Here is a 20,114-nt window from a genome sequence, read left to right as displayed (position 1 = left end):
CTTGTTTCTAACCCCTGCAAAACTTTGGAGAAAAACAGGTTGTCTAACCCATAAGCAAAGTTTTTTTTTATTTTTTCTTTTAAAGTTAAGAACATTTACTTTCAATAAAGGGAATGTTTTATTTAACCCTAATTGTTTTACTTTTTTCCAAGAAAGCAGTGGGTGCAAGGGCTTCACATTTTCGAATTAACTTTGGATAGTGTCAAAATACTATGTAGAAATATAGATATTGCATTTAGATTAACTTACAGTGGTGCTTTACCTCTAAATTTTTGAGTCACTTTTTTCTAGACAAAATGTGTTTAATTTGATGCTATTTAATGAATGGGTTTGTTCACCCCCAAGTGCACCTTTTAACAAGGGAATGATTTCTCTTCTCCCTCCTCCAACTTTCATTCACCTCTAATATGCCCCACAGCTTCTTCACAATTAAGCTTATTTTAAAATTTGCCATTTAAAACAAAGAAAGGAATTAATAATTCATGTTGGGGGGAAAAAAAAACCACCACAAACAAACAAACAAGAGATCAACATTTATTACATTACCCAAAACCAGAATTTCTGGTGCCTCAGAGGAGATCATCCCCAAGCGGCATGGATGTGCCTGGAGACCTTGGGAAGGGCAGGATGGTCCCATCGGTACCCCAAGGTCTCCCCACTCCTACTCTCACATTCAGGGATAGCTGCAGAGAAATCACTGCTGAATAAAGGGGAAAAAAAAAGAAAAAAATTCCAACCCAAACAAAACCTGAACTCCTTGCCCCAAGAGGAGGATAAGAAATGATCTATTGACTATGAATTTCATTTATCTTGCCACCTTCCTCTGTTTGAGCAGTTGCAACAGCGTCGCTTGCAATGCGTGTACACATATTAGCCTGTGTATTTCCCATCCTACTTATCCCTGGGAATTTATTCTAAAGCTCGCTTTTGGAAACCCATAAGTAGGACATAATTTGAAGGATTTGATGTTCTGCTCAATGTTTCGTCAAGGAGTTATTCTGCAAGCCCTAATATTGTGGAGAAAAACATCCTTAAAAACATTAGAGATAATTTCACTTGTATTGTGTTATATCTATAAAATCAGAGCCATACCAAACACAACCAGAAACACACAGGACATTTGATTTGCTTAAGTCAGGCAAGCATTTTGAGCCTGTTTTACCTTAAAATAGGCACATAAAGGCATTCCCTTGCTTGAGGCAGCTCTTCGAGCTCATGACAGGCGGCCAGGCATGACTGTGCTACCCAGAGTTAGCAGCAATGCTGCCAGTTAGAAACTTTTTTTATTACGGATAATAATTTCTATCCCTCTGTTGGTAAGCTAGAGCCCACACGCTCATCCCATCACCTGCTGCTGAGACACGTGAATTTCTCTGTATCCTGTGTTAAAACTCACTATATTATTGCTAAAGTCCTCAGAAATATTCTTACCACAGGCTTATTGAAAACAACTGGGTTATTTCCTCTAGTTTTGAGGGGAGGAGGAGGAAAAAGATAACAGCTCTGTCCTGGCTTTCCATGTTCCACCACCCCCATCTGCCCTCTGAAAGCCAGGGAAGGGGAAGAAAAATGGAAAATAACACTTTTCCCTCATCTTTCAATTTTTGTTCCCTTCTTAAATTCCAAATACAGGTGGGAAGGGTTATAGTTTTCTGCGCTTTATGCACAGAAGAGCATGCTCCATTTCTATCAAAGTCATGAGATCACTTGAGAACTGATTAAAAGAATTGAAAAAATTGAATAATTGACCAAAAACATACTTCCTCCTTGATAAAAAACAATAACAATAATAATAATAACAAAAAAAACCCCAAAAACAACAGCAAATCCAGCCCAGCCCCAAACCTCTAAAGTGTCTTAAGAACAAGTTGTATTTTCAGGGAAAGTATTTAATTGTTTTTTTATAGGAGATATTGAAAGACATTTGCTTCAAATGCAGTTTTGTCTTTGCTGTTATAATTTAAATTTCCTGGCTTAAAAAATGACTTAAAAAACAAAGTCAGAATTTTGCATTTCCTCCCTTTTCGCTTTGCAGTACAACATATGTTTTAGAAACTCATGCTTTCCATGTAAACTTTTTTGCTGCTCCTCCAGGAAATGCATTCGGGATATCCCCAGACTGAAGCTGGGGGGAAAACCTGGAGCCTCCCCGGCAGCTCCCCGCTGGGATGCCATGAAACCCCACGGGGCCACAACCACTCGGCTTTGCTGGACCTTTCCTCCAGAAAGAAGCCCCAGAGCCGTGCTCCCGCTGCAGATCAGCCAAGCCAGGTAAAACGCCTCATGCTCGGGAACGCCGGCAGGTCAGCCGGCGCTACAGCCGCACGTACAAACCAAACGCTGGCAAATTAAAATTTCATGCACCTGGGAAGGTAAATGCAAGCTCTTTAAATCCATACCCCTCAGCAGAGAGGAGGGTAAGGATTTAATTGTTGTTAATGTTGTGGCTATTTTTTTTTTTATTTTGTTGCTAATTTTTTTTATTCCCCTGATCAAGCCACCATGGATCCCAGCGTTTTTCCTCAGCATCACTACAAGGTAACCCCTTCCCCAGAGTACAAGTTTATACCTTGACTGCACAGAGGATGGACCGCATGGGCTACGGGCCCATGAAACTTGCTCAAAGGTACTAAGGAAGGTGGAAAAAGGGCTGAGAGTGAAAATTGTCTTCTCAGTCCTCAAGGAAATCTTTTTTCCCCTAGGATCAGCCTTGAAGCCACAGCCTTGTGCCGCAATGCAAGAGGGTAGGGACCGAAACTCCACCTGCCTCGCGATTTTTTCCCCTAAGCTGATGGGTTTAAAGCTGAATCTCTATAGTACATGAGAAAAAGGCTTTTCCTATTGTTTTCTTTTTCTTTTTTTCTTCTTTTTTTCAGTTCCCTCTCTAACACTAAAGCAAATACATGTGAGTGTACCCCTGCTTTTAAGACAGTGCTGGTTACTTCGCCCCTCTCCTCACCACCCCACCACCCCCCCCCCAAATTTCAAGAAGAACATACAGCTCATGAAAATTTAATGCCATATGTAACAAAGCAAAATGAATATTTAATTGGGGCTTTTATGTGAAACCAGATAACAAAACCAGTTACACATAGGGGAAAAAAAAAAATTAAGCCCTCTAATGTTTGATAAAAACTGGTACTGAAGCAGTTAAGCTATTGGCAACAAGCGGCTCCTAATAAACACTCAGCTAATTCTGTAGGAAAAGCACTAATTAGAAAAGCAATAATAATCGGTGTAATTGCTCTAAATTACCCTCCTCACAGAGAAGTGTGTTTGGATACTGAAACGCAGCTGCTCCTGCTCCATCCAGGCGCTAGCAGCCGGGGATGCTCCGCTTTTCTCTGCTGCCCTCTCCAGGTCCAGGAAGGTGGAAGAGCTGTCACCTCTCCCATCCCAGGGAAAGATGGGGGAAATGCTGCACCTGGGGCACCCTTGGGTGTCCCAGCCTGCCTGGGCTTAACCTGGGATCACTGGTAGCATCACTTGGATGGTGCTGGCTCAGGAAAACACAGCGCTGGGCTCCAGAGCTGGGGTTGGGGTGGCTGAGGAGATGCAAGGAGGGTGGATAGGTCCCTCTGGCCATCCAGCTGCTTAGAAAATAGAAAAAACAGAGCTTAGTGGTCTGGACACATTAGATGGGCCAGGGTTTCGTAGACATTCCCTAAAGCGTGCGGAGCTGCATGCCAAAACATGCCCAGGGGCTTGCAGCAAGAGCCGGAGAGCTACATGGCTCCTTGGGGTCACCTCCTCCCCACAACACCTCAACATGGGGACCCGCTGTGATGGTGTGCTCCCCCCCGACCTTTGTTTCCCACAGCCCTACCCAAGTGATAACCACCGGTGGTGGCTGTAATGTGTGCGTCTAGCCATGACGGCTGCATTGGATTCAAAGTGGTTTCAGGGGAGAAAGATAACAGGATAGCCAAGGGCTAACTGGAGCAAGGTGCCCACCTCACCGCAGCGCAGGGCAAGGCCAACTCAAACCAAGTTTAAAAGAAAGTGATTTCTGCAGTCGGAAGGCAAATGCGACCGTGAGCCAGCTCCCCGATGCCCGAACCAGCGGCAGCCCAGGCCCGCGGAGCCCCCCTGCACGCAGCGGGCTGCACCCCAGGGGCTCCCCTTGAGCAGGGACCCTCCCAGGGGGGCTCCTGGAGGCTGAGAGAGCCCTTGCCTTGCTGCAACAGACCCTCGGTAGGTGATTAACGGCATGCTAAACTGGGAAATCTTACCAAAGTGACAGAAGGGATTGATGGCGCACAAATAATCCTTTACAGACATAAACTGTCAACCAAATCTGGGACTAAGCCTGGATCCAGCTGCACCTGAACTCCCTCCGGGAAGGGGTTTAGAACGCGAGGGGTCCCCTCTGAACCCCATGGCCCAACAGGAGGGTCTCCCTGACAGTTCTGTCTGACCCCATCCTCTGTGCAGTAAATAATCAAGTGCACCTTGACGTCAAACCTCGTTAAACCGCTGTCGCATTTACTATTAAACTTTGTTAAATCTCTGTTTTCTATCAGAAAACGTATTGCTGCTTCTCTCTTACTCCATCTGCAACACCCATGGAAATACAGGAAGGATGAAACCCATGACTCTTAGATACTAAAACACAGTGGAGAGCCCAAGGTTCTGCTCAACATGAAAATGGGAACATAACCTCCTCTCCAGTGCATGGGGTGTGCGTGAAGACCTCACATCCTCGTGGTGGAGGCATGTGAGGACTGGATTGACCCTTCCTCTGCAAGGGATTCCCAGTGTTTTACTTTAAAACTCATGGTTAGGAAGATGAAGACACTGAAGATGCTGTGTCTTTTGCACAGTTCAGATTACAGTCATATTTTGGATATTAGGAGCTCCCAAATGCATCTCTGCTCCTGCTGTATGCAGAGCATTGAAATTATTAGCACAATTGATGCTCTCTTGTGCAGTATCTTTTATTATTGGCAAATTTCTTTGTTCTAACTTAAGTAATAATGAAGAGAATAAAAAACTTTCATTGATTACGTGTCTGTACCAGCCAGCGAGGTTGCACTAGGGCTGATGACAGGCATTTTCAGAGAAGTAAATTACTTTCCCATGCAGCAAAAAGAAGTTAAGAGACAAGTTGCATAAGTCAAAACCATCCTTGACTTGGTGCTTTGGTTGCAAATAATCCCATCAGCATCCTATGGTGCCTCCTCCCTGGTCTCACTTGCTTTAATAGCACAGATTAATTTAATCCAACAATACTTCAGCTGTAACCCAGTGACATGCAACCATTAGCTGATAAAATAGAAATACTCACCTCTTTGAGCATCCTGTGACCTTCCTCTGGGAGCTTTGACTTTCTCAGCGCTAGGTCGGTGACCGTAAGATCAGGACACCCTGTCTCAGGTGACCACGGTGCAGCTTCCAGAGAGCAATAGCCAAAATCAGCCCAACTCCAAGTTCACGCTCACTGATGCCAGGCTGGCTAGAACCTGGGAAAAGAGACGTGAAAACTTATTCGCTACCAGGTGTGGTGTGAATATGCATTTTGTGCTGCAAATGCCACATATCAAGCTGTGCTCCCATGCACACTTCGCTCATATTGCATAGACCTTCCTGGCAGCAGATTTTGGCTTTCATTATGTAGATTTAATTTTTTAACGTTATGTTATTTTATGGCTTGAGCAGCTTTCCCAAATAAACCTGCATTACCTCTGCACGATGCAAAGTCCATGATAAATAAAAAGGTGGGTGGATGTCTTCAGGGTTGGGAGTTTCCAGGCTGGAGGCAGGGATGGTGGGGCAAAGCCCCAGTGAAACGATCATTGAGTTCCCCTTTAGAGCCTGAATCTATAGGTGGAGTATACACAAGGACAACTCTGAAATGTTCTCCAAAACTGGCCTCAAACGGTGTGACATCTTGATTCACTTCCAGCAGCATCCACAGCAGTAGAAGTGGTCTTTTTTGTTTTTGTTTTTGTTTTGCTTTGCTTTGTTTTGTTTTTTAATTTAATTTCACTGATCTTGATGGAATTGTTACAGAGGAAATTATTCCAGGAACAAAGTAAAATGGTCAGAGCCCATCCCCAAATTTTCTCTATAAGCAGAAAAGAAATGCAGAAACCCAAAGCAATGCATTGGAGAGTCAAACCCTTCCTGAGCTCGATTTAATTCCCTTACTTCAGAGATGCTACTCATGCTGCACTGCAGCCTCAGAGAACGGACAGTCATGCTCCAACTTTCCCTGTGTAATTACATTTAAATCCTCGTTGCTTCCATGCATGCTTCAGTGTTATTTATATTGGTTTAACGATCCATTAAGCAAATACCGTACTTTGGGAAGCGCTACTTTGCTTATGAACAATTACAGTTTCTCCAGCGTTCAGTGGCACTAACCACAAGGAAGAGGAACTGCAGGGCAGAGCTGGCTTAGAGTGGGGGCTTGGGGCTCTTGGGGGAGCAGGGAAGGGCTTTTGGCAATGTTAACATAACCCTTTCTAGTTTTGTGTATTTAAATGTATATATTTGGAGGGCATTCAGAAGGGGGGGTTTGGTTTATTTTAAAAAGAACTTTCTGTAGGAACCCAGATTAATTGCAACTTGATCACACTCAAGAGGGGATTCCGACCTGGCAGGACTTACTCAACTGGAGCCAAATCCTGCAAATATTTCCAGAGTTTGGATGCTGTGGAGAGGCTCTAGTCAGTGAAGCACATCCCACAGGCAGACCTCACCTTCCTCATCACAGACATCACAAACTCTATCCATGCGTGTTGGAGCATGTCCCATGACCACGTGTTTGGCCAAGAAGGGAAGACTTGGCTGTACTGAACTTGGAACAAGAACTTGGAAGTTCTTGGCTGTACTCAGCCCTGGGATGGCCATGGGGTGGGAGGAGCCCACAAATGCCCTCCCAGAAAACCTGAGCTGGCCAGGACCTTGGGAACAGGGAGCAACTGGTTCACACAAAGAGGGTCTTTGCAGGCAAGCAGCACAATGAAGGAAATCCCAAGGTAAGGGAAGAGATAGGGTTTGGACCACTACACTTCACAGGCAGACTTTCAGTCCGATCAGCGATGAGACCTAACAGGTACAGTGCTGTCTTGCAAGCCCATCAGTTCAGCCCACAATTAATTTAATGATTTTTAAAATCTTATTTTTTTTTAATTTTTGGTTTTTTTTAATTTTTAAATGGCCTTCAGTTGGGTAGTTGAGCTTGTTTTCTCCTTCCGGTTTGCTGCATGCATCAGATGAGTCCCAGCACCATGGAGCAGGGTGAAAAGGAATCAGAACATATAGGTTGGCAGAGACCAGCCCATGGCAAGGAGGTACATGGGGAGGATTTGGGGACATCAGGGGACCACAGGGGCCTCCCCCACCCCTGGCAACATTCAGGGCTGTGAGACCCCATGTGCGCTGACACCAGCTCAGGTCTGCAGGAGCAGGGGGACAGTTTTCTGTTCCACTTAATTAAGGTGGCGGGATCTGCCCAAAGTGTGTGCCAGCTCTTTCATGTGCCCATTCTCCCTTTACTCCTTTCCAAAGTGGTTTCTTGTGTCTTAAGACCTGTCTTATTGTGCTTGATCTGGCAGAGTGGAAAATTTAATTTTAAACTAATTAGTTTCTAAGTTGCCAAATAGCCTCAAATTACCAGGCATCACCTTTCCCAAAGGGGGAGAACAACATAACTTACCTGTATCCAACACTTGACACTGCTGGAGTCAAGAGCATGGAAACAAAGGATCCCCAATTGCTTATTGTCTTGGCTCAAAGTTCAAGAGTCATTTATGACAAAGCTCTAATTAATAGTTTATTACTCGTAACTGACCATAGCCTCTTTTGTTAGCATTTAATATTATTAGCTAAAGGTTTGCTTTGAATGCAGAATGAGGTTATCTTTGAAATCAACTTGTTCGGCTTTCCTTGGTCTTCAAGGAAGGCTGCCCTCCAGCCCATCGCTGCCGTGTTCCCTGAGCCTCAATCTATTGGTGTCAGCAGCTTTTCACCTGACACCAAATCATTGATGTGCTGTTGCTCTGATTACTTGGTCAATGAAAGGTCACATGGACATAAGTACTGTTTTCCAATTCTTCTCATAAACGGGCCAGTAATCCTGCAAAGACCAGCCAGCTCTTTAAGGCTAACATCAGCAGTCATTCCCGTTTGAATTTAGTTTTTCCAGTTCAAAAAACATCTGTGTTACTCTGCCAGCATGCAATATCTTTCAAAATATTATGGTGGGGTTTTTTCCTCCTTGTTTTTTCCCTTTGGTCCTTTGAAAGGCACTGGAAGGAGAGCCCAGGCAGCAGGGTGTGGACACAGCATCTGCCATTGGGATGACGACAAGCTTCTACCCTCTGGCTGGTTTTGGAAGGGGCTTTGGGTCCAAGTGGCACTCTTTTCATGGCACTAGCCCAAAGCATCTCTATCCTGGCTGGTGACGCGGTAGCAATGGCAGGGACATCCTAAGGGGACTGGGGGAGGGAAGGGGCAGGAGGGGCTTCACATTGAGCAGTGTGATACCCAGTGGATGCTTTTTACCTTTTCTTCTGTCTCTGCACAGTCATTTCAGAGTTCAAGGCACTTACAGAACAGGCTGGTGGAGATGTTGCTGATTCCCATATGAGACCTCCTGCTGCCATCACAGCATGTCATGCGGGAAGGGGCCAGGCAGGGCAGGCTTGGGGCAGCCCCTGCCCCAGAGACCTTTCCTATGCTAGATGAAGCTCCCACCTTCCCGTTACTGCCTTGATGCCATTTCTGTATGTGGGATCTGCACAGGGTAAGAGGAGAGAAAAATTATTCTAAGCAAAAAGAAATATTTTTCTGTGCTTCCCCCATCATTCTTTTTCATGTAACTTCATTTCACTTCTCACCATAGTGTCTATTTGTCTAGCGCCAAATATGCCACAGGGTAGCAGTGACAACAGCCATCACTGCAGATGAACAGCAGATTTTTCCATTCTCTAGCAATTACAAAAGATTACGTAACAGGAAGTATAAAAGCAAAAAGTATTAATAAGTTTAAAAGTTAAACTGGCGGACAAACTTCTTTCTCAACTGGAGCGTTTAAAAGTTTTTTGCTCAACAGTTGAATTTTAAGTAAAAAATATTTTGAACAGAAAAAGTTATTTTGCTTTGAGAGCGTTCCTTTGAAGCATTCCTTACATTTTTTAAAATCCCCTTCCTGTGACCCAAGAAGTGTGGCAGAAGCAATGCTAAAAATCATAGAAGTGGGGTTATTCCTCAACAGGAGTTTCACTTAAGAAAGTTATCCCTGGTTTCCTTTAACGCAACGTGCTGTGGATGGCTGCAACTCCATGGCACATGGGAAGATCCACGTCCTTGCCTGTTCCAGCAAGCCCTGGGGAGATGCTGGTGGGACGGCCAGAAAATGCTATTTGTGTTAAGCAGAAAGGCGCCTGCTCCAAACTGCGGTCACTGGTGTGTCTCACCCCTTTCCCTGAGACATGTTTTGGTACCAGCGTTTCTCTTGCTACTGAGTACTTCTGTTCTTGCAAAACACCTCCCCGTTTTTGCTTCAGGAGCTCTCACACTTGAATACCCCATAGTAAACTCCCATGTTCTCCATTACATCCATGTCCCGCTGTCACTCTGACACCTCCAGCCACCACCAGAAGTAGTGCCGGTGGCTGAAGGGACTGTGGCCGGATCCAGCACCACTTGCAGGAGCAACCATGGTCATCCAGCCCTCACCACCTCGTTTTTGGAGATGCTGATGCTTGGCAGAAGCCACCCTCCAAGCGCACGGGGCTCTTCATGCTGCTCGTCGCATCATGGCATCCCCAAAAGTGGTACCCAAACCCTGTGCAGCCTTTTCCTCTCCAGGAGGGCACAGAGATGCCGTTGGGGAGCTCTCCCCAGGACACTGGACATCGGCTTTTGCCACGGGAAGGCCACCCCACCAACCCACGCTCCACATTTCGCAAGTCCCTGGTGCGCTGGACAGCCAGCCCGGGCTCTCCCCATTCCCCGTTCTCTGCTGCCATCAGGTGGATGTTTGATTTTGTTCAGGTTAAAGCCGCAAAACCGTGTGTTTTCCCTTGGTTTAACCATCTAGGCCACGGGCAGGAGATTCCCCGGCCTTTAGTCATGCAGACGAAGCCATGGGATCCTGGAGACATAGGAAGATCTCTGCTGTTTTCCCCTTTCTCAAGAGCAATCTGATTTTGGAGACCACAACAAGCTGGCCAGACCCAGCAGGCAGCACTGTTGGGTCTTGGTCTTGTGTCTAAGGTAGTGGTCTGGATCCGACTCCATCTGGGAGACTGGCATTATTTATTGCTCCCAGCACCTCCCTTGTAAATCCCACGCCTGCAGAGGCAAGATTTTAAGCAGTGACAGGACTTAGCACCAGCACCCACCTTGGCACGACCCCAGGGCCAGATTTCCTGCACGCGTTTGCTCAGGAGTTCTCCAGCGTGGATGCCCAAGATGACACAGGGCAGGGTTCGTCTTGAGCAGGGCACCACAGCGTTTTGGAGATCTTTTGGTGCTGAATGCACTGGAAGTGAAGCTGCAGGCAGAGAAAGAAAAGCAATGCACATTTAATTTCCCAGCCAGCTTTGCTGACATAATCATCCAGCAGCCAAAAGCTGCCCCAGACAAGGACCGTTCCTATCCAATACCACAAATGCATCTTCTTCATGACATGCCACATGACTTTCGAGAATCGCTCCAAACTACAGCATTTGTAAAGGGTTTTGGCATTGTTTTGCACTTCTCGTGGAAAAGAGTAGCTAATTTAAAAGGTATAAATCGCTATTTTTCATGCCACAGCAGCAGCAGCACCAAAAGCCCAGAGTATTATCTCAGTAATGAAATTTGGGCAGAACATACCTGTGCAGAAAATCTTTGGTAGTTTGATGGAGGAGTCAACCAACCAGACCCTGCTGAGAGCCAGGACGCTGCCAAGATGTTTGGTGCTGAAGCAGTATGATGTTTTGCATCACCTATAACTCAGGTCAGTGCGTTACCAACTCGTCCAGTCACCTCGCATAGGGTTGTACAAGACCAGTGCTATACGTGCTGCTTCCCCATCACCTCCAAACATCCACCTCTGGCGCTTTATTCCCAGATCTTCTGTTGAATTTCAACCCTTTCCATCACTGGGGAGGTCACCAAGGAGAGTTTTCCCACCCATAGCATCTCCTCTTGCCATGCTGCACACTTGCTCCCAGGCTGGCCAGTAGGTACTGGTTCACCAGTGCCAGACCAAACAGAAGAGAAATACCAAGCTCACTTTGCAGCAAGGTAGTGGTGCAGATCTTCCTTCTAGGTGGCCCTAGAAGACAAGACAAGACTGAGTCTTCTCTTAAAACACGACTTAAACTGGTGAGTGGGTTCAAAAGGCTGTGGGAGGGGAGAGCCGGGAATGATGACTACGTGGGCACAATTGTGCAAACTGAAAAACCGCAGGAGACTTCTCAAGCTAGGCAGAAAGAGCCCAAAGCAGCAAATGAGGATATTGAAGAAGGTAGCTTAATTTTTCCCAGTAGATTTTAATCATCTGTGAGTTGTCCAAGCACTTCTCTTCCCATCTTGGTGGAAAAGGAGGAGCTAGGAAAGTAAAGCAACCGCAGTGCAGGAGCCAGAACCACTTCTTGAAGCACCAGCAGCACCTCTGCTGGGCCACAAGCAGAGTGTGGCAAACGCAACAGGAGAAAGAGAGAAGCAGCCACAGAAACCGGCTCCTCCTTTCCAGGCACACAAAGGGCTCATGGCCTGAAAGTCCTCCATCAGCTCCTATTTTTCCTGTCTGCCCCTAAAATAAATAGGATGCTCAGGCTTTGACAAAAGACTATCAGCAGAAAGCAAGGTTAAAAAAGCAATAATTCAGCCAGTTAACTGCCATCGCTATTCCTTCCTATCTCTGCATTCTTGATAAACAAATTCATAACAAGATTTTACTGCTCTGTTCCCCGGAGCAGTCTATTAGTCTGTTGTTCAACATGCACTACCAGTTGAAGCCGAACTCCCACAATACAATATCCCTTAAGATGATCTCCTTTGCATTCACTGTGATGTAATTACGCTAATTATCCAGCCGGCTTTAATATCCTCGTATTTTCCAGGAGGTTTATGATCAAACCTGTTCCTTTAATTTACTTTCCCTGCCATTGGAGCCGGGGTGTTTTGATGCGCTCTGACACACGTACATCTCTCTGTGGGCTGTTACAGCTTGTCAAGGCCACAGGGAGCTTTGTCCCAGCTGACAAGAATTTTAAAAATGATGCCTCCTAACTAGCATTTAGCCAATGTTTGATGGCTTCTCCCATCTATAACATAATGCCGATAATGCCTGTGCATTTCAAGGTTTGGTTTTTTTTTTTCCCAGTGTAGTAAATTTCCCAGGAAACATCCACATATTTACCCTTCCACTTGAAATGAAAGCCCTGCCTGTTAGATTAACATTTATCTGCGGGAAAAATACCCCGAACCAAGCCAAACCCCAAAAACCTAGAAATTTTGGGGGCCAGATCCTTACAGCTAGTATAAAACCACTGCGTATTATAAACCTGATGCAGCAACTTAGAAGCTGGACTTTTGATGTCTGGAATGAATTGCTTTAAGTAATACATATGAAAAATATCATTTGACATAAAAATCTTATTATCTTCCCGACCACCTAAAATACAGCGTGGATCAAACCCTACCAGAATGGATGATAGAAAGTCCTGCTCATTCAGTGAGTATTAGCTTACTTAAGAATATTTTCTTTCATGATTATAGTTTCAGTGCATGTGCTGCAGGATATAGGTTTCATTAGCTTTTTCATTTCAAGTTTTGCTGTGTGCTTGCTTTTTTTAAAAAAAATAAAATAAAATCTGAATTTTCATGGCTTGGAGCTACCACAATTTTTTCTCCCCATTAAATGTGATTTAAATACCAAGAACAGTTGGCCATAATCATAGTAAAATAACCAAACATGACCCAGATACCTTTCACAGAGGGTTTTTTGGTGTGCATCATTTCCATAAGTTCCTGGTGTGTGTGGTGGCCTTTAGTACTCGGTAATCTGGAAGTGTTTTCTCAAACTGTTTCCTGGGGGGGTTTCCCCTGCTCTGTTACTGTTTAACTGAATTGCCTCATGTCACTACATGAGAAAAAAATATGTTCTTTGTAATATTTTATAGATTTGTTCATGGGCCATGCAGAGGGTTTGCATTACAAGCTCCGTGTCTCCCTGCAACAGCAGCATTGGAGGTGTGGAAATGGTGCGGTGACTTCTGCGGAGCCTGGACCGGCACCAGAGCTACCCACGCCCCAGTACACAGGTGGATGAAGGTCCATCACACCCCTTTCATTTTCCTCTCAGATACAGAAATACAGCTCCAGCAGACTCCGTGCAAGCAAGCTGCAGCGAGCTAACCAGCATGCTCCCTGCGCACAGTTGCTTTTCACCCATGCTGGATCTTACCTTCAAGTGACAATCCCCATCTAACCCCAGCGATTTCCCTATGTCATTAATTCAAAGGGCAGAGGGTCAGCCCTCCCCACCAAAATGCAACCACGAAGCTGCTCAGCCCAACACTGCAACTGCCCTCAGGATTTCAGAGATGAGATGCCGCTTGGAGAAGATATGGAAGACGACCCATGGTGCATGGGAGAGAAGGAGGCACCTCAGCTCCTTCAACTTGAACAAGAGGACCTGGTGGTGGAGACACTTGGGCAACACGGCAGCAAGCCTCAACACACCCTCCTTGAATTTGCTTGGAGTTACCCAATTCCTACCTTGTAGCCACAGTCGCCAATGATCCACCAGAAAGACTGTCAATTGGGAGAACGTTCCTGACGTGAAGGGTGTGAAAGAGAGCGCCACAGAGGTGTGAGACTTGGGGAAGGAAACAAGATTTATCTCTTGGTTGAATTAGACACAGCCTTAGACAAAAACACGGATAGGTTCTGAAGGAACACTCTTCCCTTGAGAGCTAAGTTCCCTCCGTCCTCCCACCACGGGTTGAGCAAGCAGATGAAGGAAACAGATGTCCAACCCACAACCAGGCACAGGGACAAGATGGATCTTAAAAGAGCTGAAGGGGAAACCCAGGCTGCTGGCTCCACCAGGTATCCCAGAATAGAAGCTATAACAGAGAGGGGAGAGCTGCTCCTAGGAGACCTCCCTTCACTATCTCTGATCTCCGGTACTACAGGGGAAGGGTTAGCAAGCTAGGAGACCTGTGGGACATCCCAGCTGTGAGGAACAGCATCTTAGATTCAGGATGAATCAAGTGGGCAAATCTCTGGCTCAGGAGGTCAAGGATCATCCCAGATGGATCTTGGGGACCTCAGTAACTTTTACCAGACTGCTGGATGAAGACTGTGATATGAAGATTCCCTCCAAAATGCTTCACTGACCAGAATCATCACAGCATCATCCTCTTCTTCAGAGCTTCAGAGAAATAGTGAAGCTCAGGGAATCAGCTCCAGGAGATCTCCGCCACGCAAATGTGCAACATCTCAGAAAGACCCTGGGCATGAACCTAGGCAAAACCAGGAACACCAGCGTTCCTTGGTCACATGGGAAATAAGCTGGCTGGGGTTATTTACATTGGGCTAACCCCACATCACATGCCTTTGAACTAATTTCAAAATAGATCTCCCACCTGGGGGGGGGGGGAAGTGAAACGCCACTCAATCTCCTAGAGAGTTCAAGGACAAGCAGGAGGGGAGCTGCCGAGACAAGCAAATCCTGTTGTCTTCACACCAAACCCACAGGGAAATCGGGACTGCCTGACAGAGGAAAAGGTAATCTTTTTGATACGGCAAACTGTGGTTGACAGACCAGAAAGCTTTGCATGAATGCCTTTTAAAAGAGCCCAGAGCTTTAGGGCATGAATGTGAAATTCCTGTGTCTACCAGGACTACACCAAGGCTACTAATGTTGCCTGTATGAGCTACTCCAACCCGAAAAGATGCTGTTTGCTAACACTAACCTGGGGAGAGACAGGCTTTTGTTCCCAACCACTGAACTAGTCTTGCCGCAGCATGAATGGTGACCAGGTTGTTGTGGGAAAGTCTGGCAGGAGAGTAAAGAGAGCGGAGCTCCATCTGGGAACACCTGAAGCAAAGCTTATATATGACATCTCATATGAAGAACAAAGACCATGTGCCCAAGAGCGATACACCATCTGACCACGGTGGCTGGCTGGGACATCAATGGCCGACTCAAGTTCAGCATAGTGGAAACCTTGCCCATAGAATCAAGGCTGTCTTGCCAGGAAGTCACAAGATGCTCTCACAAACTCCATTCTCACAAAAACACATGATTCCACTCAAGCTTGGCACCCACCCAAGACCACAAGGTCTTACCTGCAAGCACTGTAGGATGTCATCAAAATATGTTTTTGTGGCCTTCTCCCAGATTTTAGCTGTCCTAGGCTTTGTACAAATCGTTTTGGGAGGGGAAAATGACCTCCCAATGACACAGAAACCACTTCCCTAAGCTGTAAGATAATGAGGCCAGAGTTAAATAACAGCACAGCACAGACAATCTGTGGGAGACACGACAGTCCTGTTGTTAGGAAGTAGGGAGAAGTTAAAACCATGAAGGGGTGCAGAGGTAGCCTGAACTTAATCCAACAGCTTTGAGAAAGAGAAATGTTCACATCCAAACAGAGGTTATTGTGCCAGATCTAACAACGGCTGGAGGACCTCCAGAACTGAATGGCCATGCTGTAGGGGGAAGACTTTCATGTTATACGAGAAAGGAAAATTCAGAGGCAGAAATGTACAGTAGCAGACTTGTTGGAAAAATTTAGTTTTGACATAGCTGGAGACACGTGGGGTGACAATCTCAGGGAGGTTACCTGGCTGGAAAAATGACCAAATTGTCTGCTCTGCTTCTATTCAACAGTCCCATGTAATCAACACTTTTCCATGTGACATTTCAACTCTGTCAGAAGTGCCTGGCTCTTTCATTATTATTTTTTTTTAGTTCAAATCTAACAAAATTTGGTTGCTTCTCTTGTGTAGATTAAAAACTATCACCAAGCACTGTTCAACAAAGGCCTTCTTGGTAATTCAACTTCCTTAAAATATTGTAATCAAAGCTACATTTTTTTTTTTTTAAAGAGTAATAATTTTCAAAGGATTGAGTTATTCTCAATGCAACGCTAAAGCCAAAGTGCTGATCTGCTTTTGTTGTTTTATTCTTTTGAACTTCTTCACTCTTAGAAGCACCAGGTTATATTTAAAACCCTGCTAGGCAGTGAAACAGCATGTGTCACTGGTCATTCTCACCCACCTTCTCTGTGAGGTGAGAAGTACACAGATTGTTGATCAGATTGCTTTGGAAACATGCACTGGGTTGATGCCCAAGGTCAAACAAGCTTGTCTTAGGTAAGGAATCAAGGTCAGTGAGGGTCCTCGGGCCTTGTGCAAAGTAGTTTCACCCTTACAATGAGCAAGGGCAGCTCGTTGTAGTGTCATATCTGCAAATTCCAAGACTACTAAGAACAAAAATAGTCAGTCAACTGATGTAGAACTAGGTTCATAAATATCAACACCTGTTTCTCATTATTTTGTCTCTTTGAAGAAGATACTTTCCTATTTCAGCCGGTCAGAAGGCCAATCCCATCTTGAAGTACAGTCTGGTCACCATATCCCCACCACTGTCTTGTTAACTAAGGACGAGAGCCACCCTGATGGGTCTCAACGAGCTGAAAGCAGACCAACTCCACAGCTAAAGGAAGGGGGACACAAAGCAAAAGCACATTTCTGTAGTCACATATAAGTCACTTCCAAGTTTCCATGACTATAAATGTCTTTCTATGACAGCTACGGGCTGCCAGTGGTGGCACCCCCTCAAAAAAAATTGCAGCTTAGCGAGATCAGCCCGAGGCTGGAAGGCAGGAAGATGTGCGTTTTAATGCTGGTTCCACAAATGCATCATCAGGTAATGGCAACCAAGAAATTCCCAAAGAGTTTAAACTTAGTGGAAGTACACACACAAGTAGTACCTGAGGCCTCCAGCAAAACAAGAGCATAAAATACTACCCACTGGCTGTAGTTATCTTCCATCTGTGCATAGATACTGTTCATCATACCTTAACTTTGCCTCCTTTGGCACTCCTCCACACAAAATTTTAACAGATCATTTTCCCTGTGCTCCATAGCTGTGGAGGTTTTGATGCCCGCATGGAGAGAATCTGGTGCCTCTGCTGTATAAAACAACCCATGTAAGCACCTTTTAAGGCAGTGACACCAAGAAAATATCTGTTTTTTTTAACTCCTGAAATTACAATCATGTTACCTTTAGCATATTCAGTTATCAATATTTCATCCCTTTTTAATCTTCACACTTAATTAGCTCTCTTCTGTGGGAAAGATGCTCTAAAGGACGTGTGATGGAGTTGACATTGGCTTCACCACATGTATAACAAGGACACAAAATAGAAAAAAGATCCCAGACTGCTCAGTGAAAGGCCAGATTTCCTCAACACCAGCTAGAGCACAGGACATTCAAAAATACCAAAGAGGAATAGCTCCTGTATACCTCAAAAGGCACATCTTGGAAATCATTTGTTTTGGAACTGCCTCGGTCACAGCTGGGGACAAGTCTCATAGCCAGAGCTCCATGGCTGCAGACACGCCAGTATTAGCATCTGATAAATAAATTCTGGGTTGAACTGGAACAGCCACCTCAACACCCCATGCCGTGGGAAGAAGTCCATCAATACCTCCCTGCCTCCCCGTTATTCTAATCCAGCCACATGTTTTCTTAACTAGTTGTCTTTCAATGATAGGGTCTAAAATTTAAGAAACAAAGGCATTTCAATACCTACCTAAATCATTAAGCTGGCTTTTGACAGCAAATTTAGCAAATTTAGCCTACAGCAGCCTCTGCAAGCAGACCAGAGCTCCTCAAGCCAGCATCTGAACCACAGTCAAAAAAAAGTCAGTTAATCCGTTGCCATCTGTCAGTATTTTGTTAGCCACCCACTTGGATGCAACAGTCCCACGGTGAGCAATTAGCGTGGCCAGCGGTACCTACTACTGCAGTGCTAATTAACAGCACATTAGTTCTTCTAAACATACACAGATCTTTTGACAGCACCAGACATTTGACACATTTCACCAGGGAAGGGCAGGGTGAGAAGCAACTTTGCTTTACCCTAGGTCAGAGCTTCAACTTCCTAAAATTCTGCTCATCCTCCCAATGTCATGATAAAACATTCTTTCTGCTCATTTAAGTGTCTCGGCTCTCAGAGCCAGCCTGGGAGAAACACTGGGTAACAAACAAAACCCACAACAGCCACCTTTTCGTAATCTAACAAAAACAACACTCAAGGATTTTGACTCCAAATAGTGTCTGCTCAAACTGCCCACAGCTCTACTGATGGCAGGTAGAGCTCAGAGGCTACACACAAGTTATGATCATTACCATCTAATTATGGTATTACTACAGCAGCAAAGCATCCTGTTAGTCCCACATGATTTAAACTGGATGATTAGAAATAAGGTCCGAGAGCGTACGTGTGAACGCACACATGAGAAATGGGATTACTGAGCTGTAGCTTGCACCCTTGGGATGGGGTACCAAGGTCAGAACCGCCTTCCCAGATGTCCCAAGTTAATTTCTTACACCACATATAATTAACAATTCAACTGATGGCTGACCGGTTTTCAAGTGTCTGCTGGAGATAGGGCATCTTTGCCATACTGTTTGTCAGCTAAACAAAACTACAAAAAAAAAAAAAAAAAAAAAAGAGGTGTCTGTTGACACAGTAAACTAAAAATATAACACGTTTGTGATCAGGTGTCCTACACTTGAAATTAAGCCTCTTCAAGCTTAACTTCAACTAGGCTTTGGTCCATCAGCCAGGCAAGTTTCAACCACCCAGTGCTCTCAAATCCAAACACAAAATATTTAGACTGTTACTTGCACACTATTCCTTTCCTAGCCCAACCCCTTCTTTTTTAAGTAGGAACTTTGAAGCTGTTTTTTCCTCCCTGCTTCTAATACAAATTCCTGCTATTAGCAAACAAACATTTGGGGAAAAAATATCCTCTTTAGCACCCCTCTTCAGAAGAGAATAGTGTTTTCTCCACATTTAATAAGCATGGCTGTTGTTTGTCATGCAAAAATCCACTAACTTTGGATTTAAGAGTTTTTAGAACAAAACCAGTAGACAAAGAAGTCGTGCAGAGTTTCAGCAAGTCAGACTCTCCTGCTAAGTCCCTAAATAAAAAATAAAAAAAAATCCCCCCTCCCAAACCCCACAATGAAACACCTTCACTCCACAGGATGAGATGTACTATTTGCTAATGAACACTTCAACACTCCCAAGGATTGTCCAAGCATTCTCATTAAAGAAAAAGCAAAATCGTCTGCTTCAGAGTCAATCATGTAGGTATTAGAGCAAACCTTTTCACACAGAGGCTGTGGGCTTTTTTTTACTCTTTATTTATTTGTAAGACTGTTTCTTCTCATGGTCAGGTAACAGTCTCTTCCATCCAGCGCCAGGCTACAGGACAAATTGTGTCAGTTCTTCAGTCTCTAACTCAAGTTGCTTCTAAAAGGACCATGTTGAGCCTGTCCTGTCGAGATGACAGAGATGTGAAGCTAGATTTGTGCTCCCCTCAGCAAAATTCCCATTAAGCCAACTCCTGTGCTCCAACAAGTCTTTCAGTGCTGTAACAAAAGGAAAACTATGATCTTTAACTAGCTGATACATCTAAAGAGCGTTCAAGGTAACCAGTAAGGATGCTTTTGTGAGCATGTCACTGCCAAAGCTGAGCATAAGCCACTCTTCCATTTTTTTCAGCTCCACTTTTCCCATTCTACTAAACCTCAGTAATTCTCAGCCCTGGCTCTTTGCTCATTTTCATTTCACACACTGCACAAACCTCAAAGTCTGAGTATGTTATAAAGATATTTTCCCTCACATCAGTACTAACATCATCGTTGCTAACAGCTGTGGCTTTTCCTCCCATTGGACTCTCAGACTTCTGAAGCTGTAAAAGAAAAGATAAGGTACTTCTAGAGAAGGGGATTATTGTTCCTAAATTAATGTTATCGTTTCCAAGGCTTAACTACAAAAATAGGAGAGGAGGTTTATGTTGGCGTATGAAGGTACACCTCAGAGCTGTACATACATCTCTTCTGCAAACCAGGAACC

General features: G+C 44.8%; 1 long non-coding RNA gene across 1 annotated transcript; it reads right to left on the bottom strand.

The window, feature by feature from the left end:
* Nucleotides 1–514: 514 nt before the first annotated feature.
* Nucleotides 515–10,961, bottom strand: LOC308056368. The gene is made up of 2 exons (XR_013924797.1): nt 10,356–10,961; nt 515–8,743 (listed from the first exon to the last, which is right to left on the bottom strand). It is a non-coding gene; the product is annotated as an uncharacterized lncRNA (long non-coding RNA).
* Nucleotides 10,962–20,114: the final 9,153 nt, after the last annotated feature.

This window comes from Falco punctatus (assembly GCF_963210335.1).
Source record: "Falco punctatus genome assembly, chromosome: Z".
In the NCBI taxonomy this organism is placed as follows: domain Eukaryota; kingdom Metazoa; phylum Chordata; class Aves; order Falconiformes; family Falconidae; genus Falco; species Falco punctatus.
The sequence above is the reverse complement of the archived record's forward strand: the minus strand, read 5'-3'. Positions and strand labels throughout refer to the sequence as shown.